Source organism: Triticum aestivum, chromosome 7D, assembly GCF_018294505.1.
Source record: "Triticum aestivum cultivar Chinese Spring chromosome 7D, IWGSC CS RefSeq v2.1, whole genome shotgun sequence".
NCBI classification, from domain to species: Eukaryota; Viridiplantae; Streptophyta; class Magnoliopsida; order Poales; family Poaceae; genus Triticum; species Triticum aestivum.
The window spans coordinates 56,139,078-56,152,802 of NC_057814.1; the positions used below are offsets into that span (position 1 = coordinate 56,139,078).

A 13,725-nucleotide genomic window follows, 5' to 3' on the forward strand; every position below is an offset into this window, starting at 1 on the left:
CGAACAGCTCATCCACGCTGATGGAAGATTTGACAGCACCAATGGCCGCCACAACGGAGTCATACTCGCGATCAAGACCTGCAAGAACGTAATCCACCATCTCGGGATCAGAAACAGGACGGCCTGCTGCTGCAAGTTCGTCTCCAAGGTTCTTCATCTTGGCGATGTAGGTGGAATTAGACATGAGCCCCTTCTTCGTGGTGGTGATGGCGATCCGCAGGTTCGTGATTCTGGATTGAGACCGCGATGCAAAAATTGTAGTGATTGCAGTCCATAGATCGAAGGTGCTTTCCTTACTGATAACTTGCGCAAGGATCTCCTTGGAGAGTGAGTTTAACAGATAACTGAGGACCTGTTGATCCTTCGATAGCCATGGTGCGTACAGCGGATTTGGCACCGCGATCATGGTCTTGGCCGACTGCTGCTGCTCCACCGTGGTTGGGGGCGCGGCGTCGGTTCCATCGAGAAGCCCCGTGACCTGCGCTCCTCGCAGGCTGGGCATTACTTGTGCTTTCCACATGAGATAATTCCACTTTGCCAACTTCTCGGACGAAGGAGGACCGAGGTTGAGGACGACCGTGGTCGAGGTGAAAGACATAGCGACGGAAGGAAGTTTTTCTCGTAGCTAGATTGGGAAGAGGATAGCTCTGTATACCATGTAAGTTTCTGGAAGCGTTCCTACTCTCCTGGAGGAGAGCCGCCTTGGGTATTTATTGATCTGGCAATATGCCTTGAGATACAAGGAAGAGGTTGATCGCAAGGATACAACTCTCGTATAGAGAAGTCCAGAAAGGATACGAGAGGAGGGAGAAGAGATAGAGATGTTTGAGATTACATAAGTTAAACTATAACTCTAACAGGATCGCTAGCGCCCGCCATTTGATTTCATCACGGGTCATCTATCACGTACTCCTACATGTGTTGCTCATGCCGATGCCTGCGACACGAAGCTGGCCTCGAAGCCGTCCATGTGCTCCCGGCCAAGCGCCACCGACACTTGCACCGCGCCGCCACGCGCTCCGGCCAGCATCGCCATCTCGGCGCTGAAGGTGGACACGATCTCCACCCGACTCGGCTCCCCCCACCGGAAGTCCACCTCGTACGCCATGAACCGGTGCAACGACCCCTGCCTAGCCAGCCTGTCCTGCGGGACGCCCCGGATGGTCTCCGCCCACCGGTCGGCATCGCCCAGCGGGTCCTCCCCTTCCACGTTCTCACGGATCGCATGCCGCGCGGCGGACTCCGCCGCGCGTGCGAGCGCGCCGCCTTCGTCGTGGCCGCAGAGGTCGCCCGTGCTGGCCCGCGCGTAGCAGACCTTGACGCAGTTACCGAAGTAGCCCGGGTCCAGAGGCGGGCGCAGGCGCCCGCGGCATTCCGCGGGGAACACGAAGTAGGCGTCGTCGTCGTCCGCGGCGGCAACGGCGTGGTTCGAGTAAATAGCATAAAACTACCACTTTTCGTCCTATGGTTCCAAAAAACCACCACTTTTTTGTTTGTGACTGATACCTATCACTTTTTTCGTCGGTTGTCTCAAAAAACCCAAATCGCCCGTTGCTAGCGTTTTAAACCGTTTTCTGACGGTCCGGACCCGCCTGTGAGGCCACGTCAGCGCCGCGCGTGACAGCGAGGCCGTTAACGGCCGTTATTCGGACCGACCGGTGCGGTCGGACCGCACCCGCTCGCTCGCTGCCGTTCTCTCTCTCTGTCGGCAGCATCTCTCTCTCGCTCCTCCTTCCCCCCGTGCTCTCTGTCTCCCCCGACGATGGCGGCGGCGAAGAAGAAGGACGACGGCGAGCCTGGGCCGACAGCCAGCGGCGAGGGCGGTGCTCACTCCGAGGTCAACAAGTGGCTAGGCATCGCAAGTTTCCCGACCCAGCGCTCGTCTGGGCCACCGACGTTCCGCGCGGCCAGGGCAGTGGCCAAATGCATCCACGCGGATCCAGAAGGCGGGCACCAGTGGGCCTCCTCACTTGGTGGCATGGAGTAAGTTATGAATTGTTTTAATTATTTTTCTTAGTTTATTTATGAACTAGGGTTAGGATTTGTTTCTTATATTGTTAATGAATTAGTTCTTTGGTATATTATTATGTATACATTGTACTCAATATATGAATTAGGGTTTAGGTTTGGATGATATGTTGTGCAAGTGAAACTGTTGCATACTTTTTAACTTGAAAATCTGAAGAAATCTGAATGTGTTGTTTCTTTTTTTGCATAGTTTGGATGATGAAGTATGGGAATTGAGGCTGCATTTTCAGGGTAGAGACAACATGGAAAGGAAGTTTTCCTTATCAGAAATGAATTACCTGTTTTTGTTAGCACTTATTGAACTTGAGGGCTATGGGTTGGATGCCTATCTGTCATATGTTAAGGATGAGGGTAAGGGGCTGGAGGGGATTGAGGTTTTGGACAGTGATGAGAAGGTGGAGGAGATGCTAGATTTGTTTGCTGAGAAGAAAATATTGAACATAACAGTGAGAGAGGCTAGTGACCCAAATCCAGCAGATGCAAACATGGACCACACCTTGCTTGAAGAGCAGATTCCAATTAGTCAAGTTGGTGATCCCATTGTTTATAGTGTTTCCCAAGAAGGTGTCCTTTTCCCTGTCTCAAATTCTTCACAGCCCCCACTTGTGCCTGTTGATCCATATTTTAACACACAACAGAGCTGTAATTTCAACAAGGGAAAAGAGGCAGTGGAAATTGAAGGCATTGAAGCAGAAGATCAAGATGAAGATGAGTTGGACAAATCCTCTTCAGATTTTGAGTTTTTCAGGGGTGATTACAGAGGGAAGAAAATTTCATACAAGTCTTGGGCTAGGGGAGAAGATGAAGGTGGTGAAGGAACAAGTCAGCACTACAGGGAAGAGGAAGAGATGGCTGAGCATTATTTTGGGGGTGCTTCTGAACCCTCAGAGTTTTGGCAGGAGCCAAATGGTTCTGAAGAAGATGATGAAGAAGAAGTTTCAGATCATGTGAAAACTGTGGCACAGAAGATACCTGTGAGGAAACAAGGCCCAACAAGCAGATCACACAGTGAGCCAGATCACAAAAAGTTTGAAGATTTCGTGCCAGAAGCTGATGAGTTCTGCTTTCCAGGTGATGAAGGCATTTCTGATGAAGAAGATGATGCACCTAGGTTGCCTTGTGGCAGCAAGAGAAAATTGAAGAAGAAGAAGGAGAGAATATGGTATGATTCCTCTAGGCCTGATGCACATGAACAGTTTAGGATTCATTTGTGCTTTCTGAATGTGGTAGAGTTCAGAGAAGCATTGAGAAACTACCATGTTAGGACACTTAGGAACTTTGAGTACCATAGGAATGATCCAAGTAGGATCATAGCCTGGTGCTCAGATAGAAAGCATGGTTGTGAGTTTTATATTACTGCTTCTAAGATTGCCCATGAGTCAACCTTTAGCATCAAGAAGATGAATCTTGATCACACCTGTGGAGCAAGTGGAGAGAACACAAAGGTTACCATGAAGTGGGTTGCAAAGGCTGTTGAGGATACTGTAAGATCCAATCCTGGTGCAGGTGTTGAGACTATACTGAGTTATACAAAAAAGAAATTTGGAGTACATGTTCCAAAAAGTTTGGCCTACAGGGCAAGGAGGAAAGCAGTTGATGTTGTGCAAGGGGATCACAAGACACAATACTACAGGTTAAGAGACTATCTGCAGTGTGTTTTGGACACAAACCCTGGTAGTAGGTGTGTTGTGACAACAAAGGAATTTGAACTCCACCCAGCACCTACCCCAAGGTTTCATTACATGTTTTATTGTCTGTTTGCTTGTAAGGAGGGGTTCCTAAATGGTTGCAGGCCTTTCATAGGTAAATCTAGTCTGTATAGTGCTTAAATAGGGATTGCATTACATGTTGCTGTTTACTAATGGCTTAAAATGCAGGTCTTGATGGATGCTTCATCAAACTAAGCACTGGGCAGCAAATCCTGGCAGCAACAGGGAGGGATGGCAACAACAACATCTTCCCTATTGCATTTGGTGTTGTTGACAAGGAGGAGACAGATAGTTGGACTTGGTTTCTTACACAGTTAAGGACAGTAATTGGTAGTGGCAACAAGTTTGGGCCCTACACAATTATGTCAGACAGGCAAAAGGTACAACTACTCTTCATGATTTGACTGATTTTCCTTTCACTATGTACTGCTTTTCCTTGCACTATGTACTGCTTTCCTTGCACTATGTACTGCTTTCTCTACTTACTTCACTAGTTATTAATACAAAATCAATGAACAGGGTCTGCTCAATGCAATAGAGGATGTATTTCCTGATTCCCCTCAAAGATTTTGTTTAAGACACATATATGCCAACTTCCAATCAGCTGGGTTTAGAGGGGATGAATTGAAAAAACATCTAGACCAGGCTGCATATTCTTTCACTAAGCATGGGCATGATCTGGGCATGGAAGCATTGAAGAAAGAGAGTGAGGAGGCATGGAAGTGGTTGTCCAACATACCAGTCCATACTTGGGCCAGGCATAGAATGGATACTATATGCAAGACAGACCTTGTTGTAAACAATCTTAGTGAAGTTTTCAACAGGATTATTCTGGATGTTAGGAACAAGCCCATAAGGACAATGCTTGAAGGAATTAGGACAAAACTCATGATCAAGTTTCAGAAGATTAGGGAGAAGACAGAGACATGTAGGTGGGATATCACACCCACTTACTCTGAGATATTGGAGGAGGCCAAGAAGTGGGCAAAATATTGTGATGCATATATGGCTGGACCAGGAATTTGGCAAGTTACAAGTAGTTCAGAAAAGACCTACTGTGTAAACCTAAACAACTACACTTGTGACTGCAGGAGGTGGGATATGACAGCTGTTCCATGTAGTCATGCTATAGCAGCAATGCAGAAGGTGAAGCTACACCCTGAAGATTTTGTCCATGAGTTCTTCAAGAAGCCCCTCTACTGTGAAACCTACAAGCATATTATATACCCTGTTCCAGGCCCTGATTGTTGGCCACACACCATGGGGGATGACATATCTCCTCCAGTATTCAAAGAAAAGAAGGGTAAAAAGCAGACAGCTAGGAGGAAAGGACATTTTGAGGTGCCTGCCAAGAAGGATACATCAAGAATTGGGACAGTGACCTGTAGCAATTGCAATATGCAAGGTCACAGATATACCACTTGTGGTGTTCCACTGAAACCCAAACTGCAGATGAGAAAGAATAATCACCAGGTATACTTATTGATAAAGAAACTTCTGTTTCATAGGCTAGGTGGTTTAATTATAATTTACTTTGTTAAATGTGCAGGAGAATAGGTCAGACTACTCTTCATCTACCAGAGCTTCTACAGGTGTGGTTGCACCCCCACCCTCACCCCCACCACCACCATCAGCACCATCAGCACCAGCCATAGCTAGGAAGAGGCCTGCAACAGCCACAACTACTCCAGGACCAGCAAAGAGGAACAAGGGAGCTGCTTCTGCTACTCCAGCACCAGCCACATCAGCACCTGCCAAGAAGACCAAAGCAACCAAGAAGACCAAAGCAACCAAGAAGACAGGGGCTCCTAGCACATCTTCACCAGCCAAGAACACAAGGTCATCCATTGCTTCTCCAGCAAAGAACACCAGAGCATCAACAGCTAGCAGAGGGTACACAGTTTTCAATGCTCCAAGGCAAGCTGCCAACTCTGAGATGGAGATTGGGTCCAAGAGGGTTAGGAAGCCAACTGGAAAGTGGAAGGCATATTTCACAGCTAGTGGTAACTACTGAAGATTCCAACATTTGAGAAAGTTGTCTTGTTGTATGAGTGCTGAAACCTAAGTGTTTGCAACCTTAAACCTATGTATTTGCTTGCTGAAACTTGAGTGTTAGCATTATGAAACCTATGTATTTGCTTCCTGAAACCAGAGTGTTTGCATTTATGAAACCTATGTATTTGCTTGCTGAAACCTAAGTGGTTGCATTATGCAACCTGAGTGTTTGTGACTTCTGGGTAGATTCAGACAACACTGATGCAAACATTGATTCATTTATTCAAACATTCATAGATTCCACCATCCAAACTTTCTTTCATACAAAGAGTTGTACAGAAATGGAAGGGATACATAGCTCAGACTCTCATTCATACTTAAAAAACTACTACCAACAACTCTCAATCGTAACGATCGAAGAAACGACACCACTTTGCTCTGGTAGAAGGGTGAGGAGCGAGTACTGCCTGTCTCCTAGCCCACCTGATGATCTTCCCTGAGCTCTTGCGCCTGCCGCCAGGGACAAGAACTGTGAACTCATCTGAGTTGCACTTCTCCAAGATCTTCTCTGCCAGCCTCCTCTTGAACTCCAGCTCCCACTCCACTGCCTGCACTGCAGGGCGAGCCCTTTGCCTCCTCACATCCACTGCCTGCACTGCCTCCTCTTCCTCATCTGTCACCTCCCCAAGCTCTGGATCCATCTAGGGTTTCTAGAGGTGGGGTGTGGCGGCTGTGTTCTGGAGGGAGGAGGGTGGGTGGAGTAGGCTATTTATGAGCAGTGGAGGGTGGGTGGAGTAGGCCTAGGTTTGTAAATATAACTGGGCCACAAAGCCCAGGTAGAAAGCACTAATAAACATAACTACCTTTTAAACATAAAAAGACACATAGCATACTCCAGCAGTGCTTATCACTGACTCCATAACATAGCAGAAGAGGTTCAAATACAGGCAGAACAGTCATTACAACTTAGTTCATAACTTAGCATTAAAGGTTCTAGCGCATAACAACAGTTCTTAACATTGGCATAGACATAGACTAGATTAGCTTCACATTCCCCAAAATGTACACCCCATATCTTCACATCAGATTGTTAGGCCACATACTTATAAAGGCCTTGGATGTACTTCACCATCTGCAGAACACACTTCATGAATCAAGGATGGCCTTGATTTTCTCAAGTTTCTCCTTGCTTGCATGCCCATCACTCAGCAGCTCATTCACCACATGCTCAACCTTGGCCTTCTCTATCTTAAGCAAATCTCTCTCCTGTTCAACCTCCTTCTTTGCCTTCCTGGTATTCTTGATAATGTCAGCTTGGCTCTGTAAAATGCACCTTTGTTCCTTGGCAAGTTTGAGCTTCTACATCTGAACCTCCAACCTAGCTCTCTCTTCTACCTCTTTCTTCTTCTTCTCAAATTCTTCCTCCTCAACTGCCTTCTGGTTATCCATGTGGCCTACCCTACCATCCTGCCAATCAAACATCTTGGATACATCTTGGACAAGCTTTGTGTACTCAATGCACAGCTTGTCATTTTCAGTCTTAAGCTTGGCCAAATGCTTCTCATACTTCTGCTTATCAACTACCCTGCCACAATTCTGTTCATGGTACATGTCCCACAGCCTGGACAAGCAATTCTGAAGAATTGGATGCCAGGGCTTGTCAACCCACTCAGTAACACCACAGTTAACACCTTCACTCTGCATTTGGAAATTGAAATATACATCACTAAGTGCACTCAATTTCATAACAACAAATCATATCAGACTAAGAAACTAAAGGTGAGGCTTAAGTAAACTGAATATGTTGTTTAATATAACTCAAACTATAACTGAAACCCAACCTGCTTGTACAAGTACATTCACAGATATATGCTTCCTATACATAAGCATTTTTGATAGTAACCATATCCCTCAATACCTTAATACAAGGCATATTGCAGTTCATCCTAAATAATACAGTGTAGGTTCAGAAGAGCAACTTGTCAACATAATACTGTGTGGGTTCAGAACAACAACTTGTCATCCTTGTAAATACATGTGTGGGTTCAGAAGAAAATGATTCCAATTAAGGTACTATACCTGCTGCACTGGACAACCATAGAAACGCCTTCCAGTTAAGGTTCCTTCAAATGCCACACACTTAATTGGCCTCATGTGGTGCATCATGTAGGTGGGTTCAGAAAGCTCCAGCTGGCCACAGAAAAGAGGCTCCACGGTGGTGTCAGGGGTCTCCTGCATGAACACATCAACAAAATCACCTTAGCTCACAGAACCAGACATAGATCACAAATTAATTCCCTAGTCCAGCAAGAACCCTAACCCAAACCCTAGTTTTCAAGCATACATAAACATAGCTCAAACAACAACCATAACCCTGCCTACTAAATAACAGTAAACAAAGGTTACCCTAGCTCACCAAGATGAACACTAACCTAATCTAGCTCCTAGATGAACCCTAACCCTAGCTCAGCAGATCAAAAAATTACCCAAAGAGCCATGTCCATGCTTGTGATGTCGCACTCATCCTCTGAGCTCGTATCCCCGTCATTCCAAGAAGGCATGGCGGCGGTGGAGCTTCCACAGCGCAAGTCGCCGCCGGCGTCGAAGAGCAGAGAGGAGAGGAGCGAGAGAGTGAGAGTGAGAGCAGAGGAATGAGTGCGGGCAGGGGAGAGAGTGAGAGTGAGGGCAGGGGAGCAGAGTAATGAGCGCACGAGCGGGTGCGGTCCGACCGCGCCGGTCGGTCCGAGTAACGGCCGTTACCGGCCTCACCGTCACGCGCGGCGCTGACGTGGCCTGACAGGCGGGCCCGGACCGTCAGAAAACGGTTTAAAACGCTAGCAACGGACGATTTGGGTTTTTTGAGACAGCCGACGAGAAAAATGATAGGTATCAGTCACAAACAAAAAAGTGGTGGTTTTTTGGAACCATAGGACGAAAAGTGGTAGTTTTATGCTATTTACTCGCGTGGTTCGGGTATTTGGCGCGGGCGATGGACGTCCAGAGCAGGGACGCGGTGGTCAGGGGCTCCGGCTGGTTGTCTCCGGCAACGGACTATCTTTGTTGCATGATGCGGCGTTTCAGCGACTGGATTTGGGAGGCGGTGAGCAGGGGAAAATATATAATAGAGCACCTGCACCCGGGCCCTTTCTATCTAGCCATCCACAGAACATATCTTGAAGTTCAAACCCGGGCACCTGCACCTGCACCTGAACGTATCGTGATTCGTGCAAGTACATTTCTCTTTTTTGTTTCTCCTGCACAGAACATATCTTGAAGTTCAAACCTATGCAGCGTGACAAAGCTTTCTAAGTACAATCTAGGATAAATCTTTCAGATTTTTTTGTCAAACATAAATATACAAAATACGTTTTATTTGATTAAAAATCATATTTTTAGTATTTATGTCGGACAAAAAATTGTGAAAGATTTATCCTAGATTCCAGTTAGAAAGCTTTGCCACGCTGCAAAGGTTTGAACTTCAAGATATGTTTTGGATGAGAGAAACAAAAAAGAGAAAATTTCATATAAAAAGTTTGTTGTGTCGCACAGATCGTAAAGCAATATTGAAGAGTTAGGATAGCAGGGCCGACGTGCACATGCTCTAAAAACCACGTCCGGTGAGCAGGTAAGTCCGCCTGCGCTGCTGCGTCCAGTCAGGCTCCGGCAGCGTGTTAACTCTGGGCAGATCCGGCGCCGAGAGGCGGGTGAACTCGCGCGCAGCCGCCTCTGCTTTGGGGTGCCGCAGGATCTCCGCCTGTCGAATGTCGGCGGCGGCCCCGTCGCTGCTTGCGATTGCGAGCCCGCCCGTGACGCACCGGCCCACGCCCTCATGAACTGCCACAGCGACTGGCCGTCCGCCACCGCGTGGTGCATCGACACTCCGACTGCCACGGCGCCCGCTCCCTCGTCGTCTCCCCGTGCTTGTGCCGGCCGCGTGACCTGGACGGCGAGCACGGGCGCCGGCAGCATGCACACCTCGAGCTCCGGGACGAGCTGCACAAACGCCTCGGTGTCCTGCTCGGCGTCCCGGGCGAGCCTGCACATGTCGGCAGCGTCGCCGGAGTACTCGGCCACAACGAACCTGACGCCGGGGTGGAGAGCATCAGGGGAACAGTCGATGACGAGGTCGCCGTCGGGCCAGGCCGCGATCCTCCCGGCGAGCGGAGTGAAGGTGGCGAGCGTGGCAGCGAGGGAGGACCGCAGCGAGCCGACGAGCTCCGAGAAGGGCGGGACGTCCTCGCCATCATAGAAGAAGAGCCGCTGGATCGGTGGGAGCGCGAGGAACAGACTGTCGAAGAGAGAGAGACTGACGGCGGCGGGCTGGTGGACTGTGGTGTGCCCGGGCATCTCCGGCCGGACATGGGTGGCCTCGAGAACTCGCACGCGGATGTTCATGGCGGCACCACCGCACCAAGGACAAGGACAAGGAGTGCCAGCTCACTGCTGGGTCAGTGGTGTATTACTCTGTTCGGTGGAGCAAAGTGCACCGATGATGAGTCGTGTGTCCCGAGGGAGGTGCGAATGCGACGACGAAATATTGGACGCTGCCGCAACCGCTCGTTCGTATCGTCGTTTTCTTGTTTGGGAATAGCTCAACCGACACCAGCCGTCGGAATATGCGATTTATGCTTTATAGTTTCAAGTTTTTTCTAGTACTCCCTCCATTCCATAATACAACGTCTATAGATTTTAGTGAAAGTCAAACTTTATCAAATTTGATCAAGTGTATAGAAAAAAACAGTCTACATCTACAATGCCAAACATGTACATTCTGAAAATATAACTCATGATGTATCAAATGATGTGCATTTGGTTTTCTAGCTGTACCTACTTTTTTTCTATAAATATGGTCAAAGTTTGTAATGTTTGACTTTTGCAAAAATCTATAGACACTACATTATGGAACGGAGCGAGTAATATTTTTCCAGGAGACGACATGAAAAATACTTGTACCCCGTATTTCTTCTTCTGTTAATCTTGAAAATAAATCCTCTGTCTTGTGAAACGTTAATCCATGTAACATTTTATATATCTTCTTGAAATTTTGAATTTTGAATATCATTTTCTTAAACAATGTTGGTAAATTCTTTTGTTAAAATAGATGAACATTTCACATGAATGACGGGGCATTCTTTTTTATAAAAGAGTTGTTCCATAGGCCATAGCGAGTGTGTTTCTCGTTGATCATAGAATGCTAATTAACAAATAGTGCGCCTATATTTCAGTTTTCCGTTTACCTAATTTCTTTGTGCCAGTTGCATGGGTCTAGAAAAACTAAGATCGAACATGACACGGTGAAGCAAGGGCATAGCTAGGCCCATGCTGCTCGGACTGTGGGCTAGGTCATAAGATTAGCGAGATCACTAATTAAGGGTGCCCTTTGCAGAGGTCGCTCCCACCCTCTCAGGGATTGACGGAGGGCTCCCGGATAGATACTTTGTGTTCCCTAGTGATCTACGTGAAGGCTATATCTTGCTCTTATAGCTTTTCCTGCATCCCGCCTTAAACTGGGCAGGCCCGTAGAGTATATTAATCGCACGCCAAGTCAATTGCTCGCACTAGCTCCTTGGTTTTGTTTGTTTTTTTCTACTTATTTGTTCGCTCGTTCGTTGGTGGTTCATTGATGGATTCGTTTGGGTTTTTCCATTTTTGTCGTACATTTTGTTTTGTTTTTTATTTTTCTCTGGTTTTCTTTTGTTTTATTTTTTCATTATACTTTGAATTTTATTGTTTTTCTTCTTCTGTTTCTTTCATGATTTTCTTCGGTTTTTATTTCTCAATCATTTTTGTTCTTCTTTTTGGTTTTTTCTTTCCTGGGTTTCAATGGTTGTATTTTATTTTTCTCGGCTTTACTGTTCCTCATTCTTTCTTGCACTTGTTTCTTCGGTTCTTTTTTTGATTCCTTTTTCTTTGGTTTCTTTTGTATCTTTCTCGATTTTCATTTTTTTCCCTTCGTTTCTTTTGGTCTTCATTCTTCATTTTTTGTATACGTCAAGAATATTTCTTAATACATATTTATCATTTTTCAAGTACAAGTTAACATTTTTTAATAAATGGTGAACATTTTTTCTAGACACATTTTAAACATTTTTCAAATGTATAATCAACACTGTTTTAAATACAAGATTAACATGTTTTGAATACATGGTCAATATTTCTCAATGCACATTTTAACACTGTCAGATGCTTGACTAATAATTTGGAAATACAAGATTACTATTTTCATAATACATGGTCAAGAAAATTCATATACAAATTTCACATTTCTAAGTACTTGTTTAAAATTTTCAAATGCTTGATTAATATTTTCTAAATACACGATCAAATTCTGTAACATAAATTTTTTATTTTTTTTATAAATGAGAAACATTTTTATACACTTTTAAAAACTTCCAAATGATTTTTAACATTTTTTAATACAAGGTGAAAAAGTTTTTGCATACACATTTTAGACATTTTTTTCAAATGCTTGATTAACATTTTTGTAATACATGGTCAACAATTTTTCTAAACACATTTTTACCATTTTTCAAATGCTTGATTAACATTTTTGAAATACACGTTTGACATCTTTCTAACATATAGTCAACATTTTTTCTATACACAATTAACATTTTTCCAATACTTGATTAAACACTTTCAAATAGTTTTTAAACATTTTTTCAGATGGTTGATTAAAAAATTCAAATACGTGGTTAATTGTTTTTCACACATATTGCATACATTTTTGTAAATATGAGAAAAAAATTATACACATCTAACATTTTTCAAATGCTTGTTAACATTTTTCACATGTTTTATGTAAAGTTTTTTTGTAATATACAATATATATTTTAGATTTTCCTGAAAGTATAAAAAACTAAAAAATGAAAGCAAAAAATATGAACAGTGGTGGATCCGATCCTGCGCCACACGGCTGCAGCCACTGTGGCTCGTGTTTGCTTTGTCATGGCCTTCGTCATGGAGACTCTACCTAATAGTCCACTCTACAATAGTCATGGCCTTCCTCATGGAGACTCTCCTCTCTCCCCTCCTTTTTTTGACATGTAAGACAGGAGCTCTGCCGATTTCATTAAGATAGAAAAACACAACAGAATGACCTAGTTTATAAGGGAAATTAGGCAAAAAAACACACACATAAGATGATTGATAAGAAGCAATCATGCAACAACAAAAAAACCACAACCTCTGTCCTGCGGCGGCCGCGCGTGGACTGCTACATCACGTCCCTCTCCCGTGCACGTTGCCTGTCGCGGCGTGCGGCATGCGCCTCTGACTCTGCAGTGTGCGTGCGGGCAGCGAAGCGGGCACAATCACCCAACGCTGGTCGCGTAGAGGAGCGCTCGGTGGGGGAAGGTGTGACGCCCGGATAGTTAAGCTACAGTAATTCCCTGCTAATGATGCCACATCACCACGGTTACTGTTGTCGATCTCGCGATGGTTCAAAATCGATACAAATTTAAATTTAGAATAGAGGCAAACAATAAAAGTTTTTAAATAAAGAAAACTAAACTAAAAACTGAAAACTAAAATGTTCAAAATTTAGAAAATAAATCATGGATGATTGTGGTGGAGAAACCACATTTTGATAAAATGTTTAGATGCAAGGAATATTTAAAACAGGGGCTAAACAATTACTTAAATGCTTTTAAAAAGAATAAACTATTACAAACCATTTTATTTTGAAGAGCTAAATTAATAGTGGCAAAGGTACAATTTGTAACACTAAGTTAGGTGCCACTTTTGTATTTTATTAAAACTAAAATAAATAGAAACTATAATAAATCAAAAAGGATAAATAAAAAGAAAACAAAGAAAAAGGAAAGAAAGAAAACCCCGGGCCTTCCCCCCTCCCCTTCGGCCGTTTGGCCCAACTGGGCATCCAACCCACCAGCCCACAGGCCCAGCCGACCCCCATCGCTCCCTTAACCCCCTGGGTGACCGCAACCCTAGCAGGTTCCCTCCCCACTCGTCCCCACTACCCAGTCGCCCC

The 13,725-nt window shown here is 45.0% G+C and overlaps 1 pseudogene; it reads right to left on the reverse strand.

The window, feature by feature from the left end:
* Positions 1-925: 925 nt before the first annotated feature.
* On the reverse strand, positions 926-10,127 carry LOC123165041 (anthocyanin 5-aromatic acyltransferase-like; annotated as a pseudogene).
* Between the last annotated feature and the right edge of the window lie 3,598 nt (positions 10,128-13,725).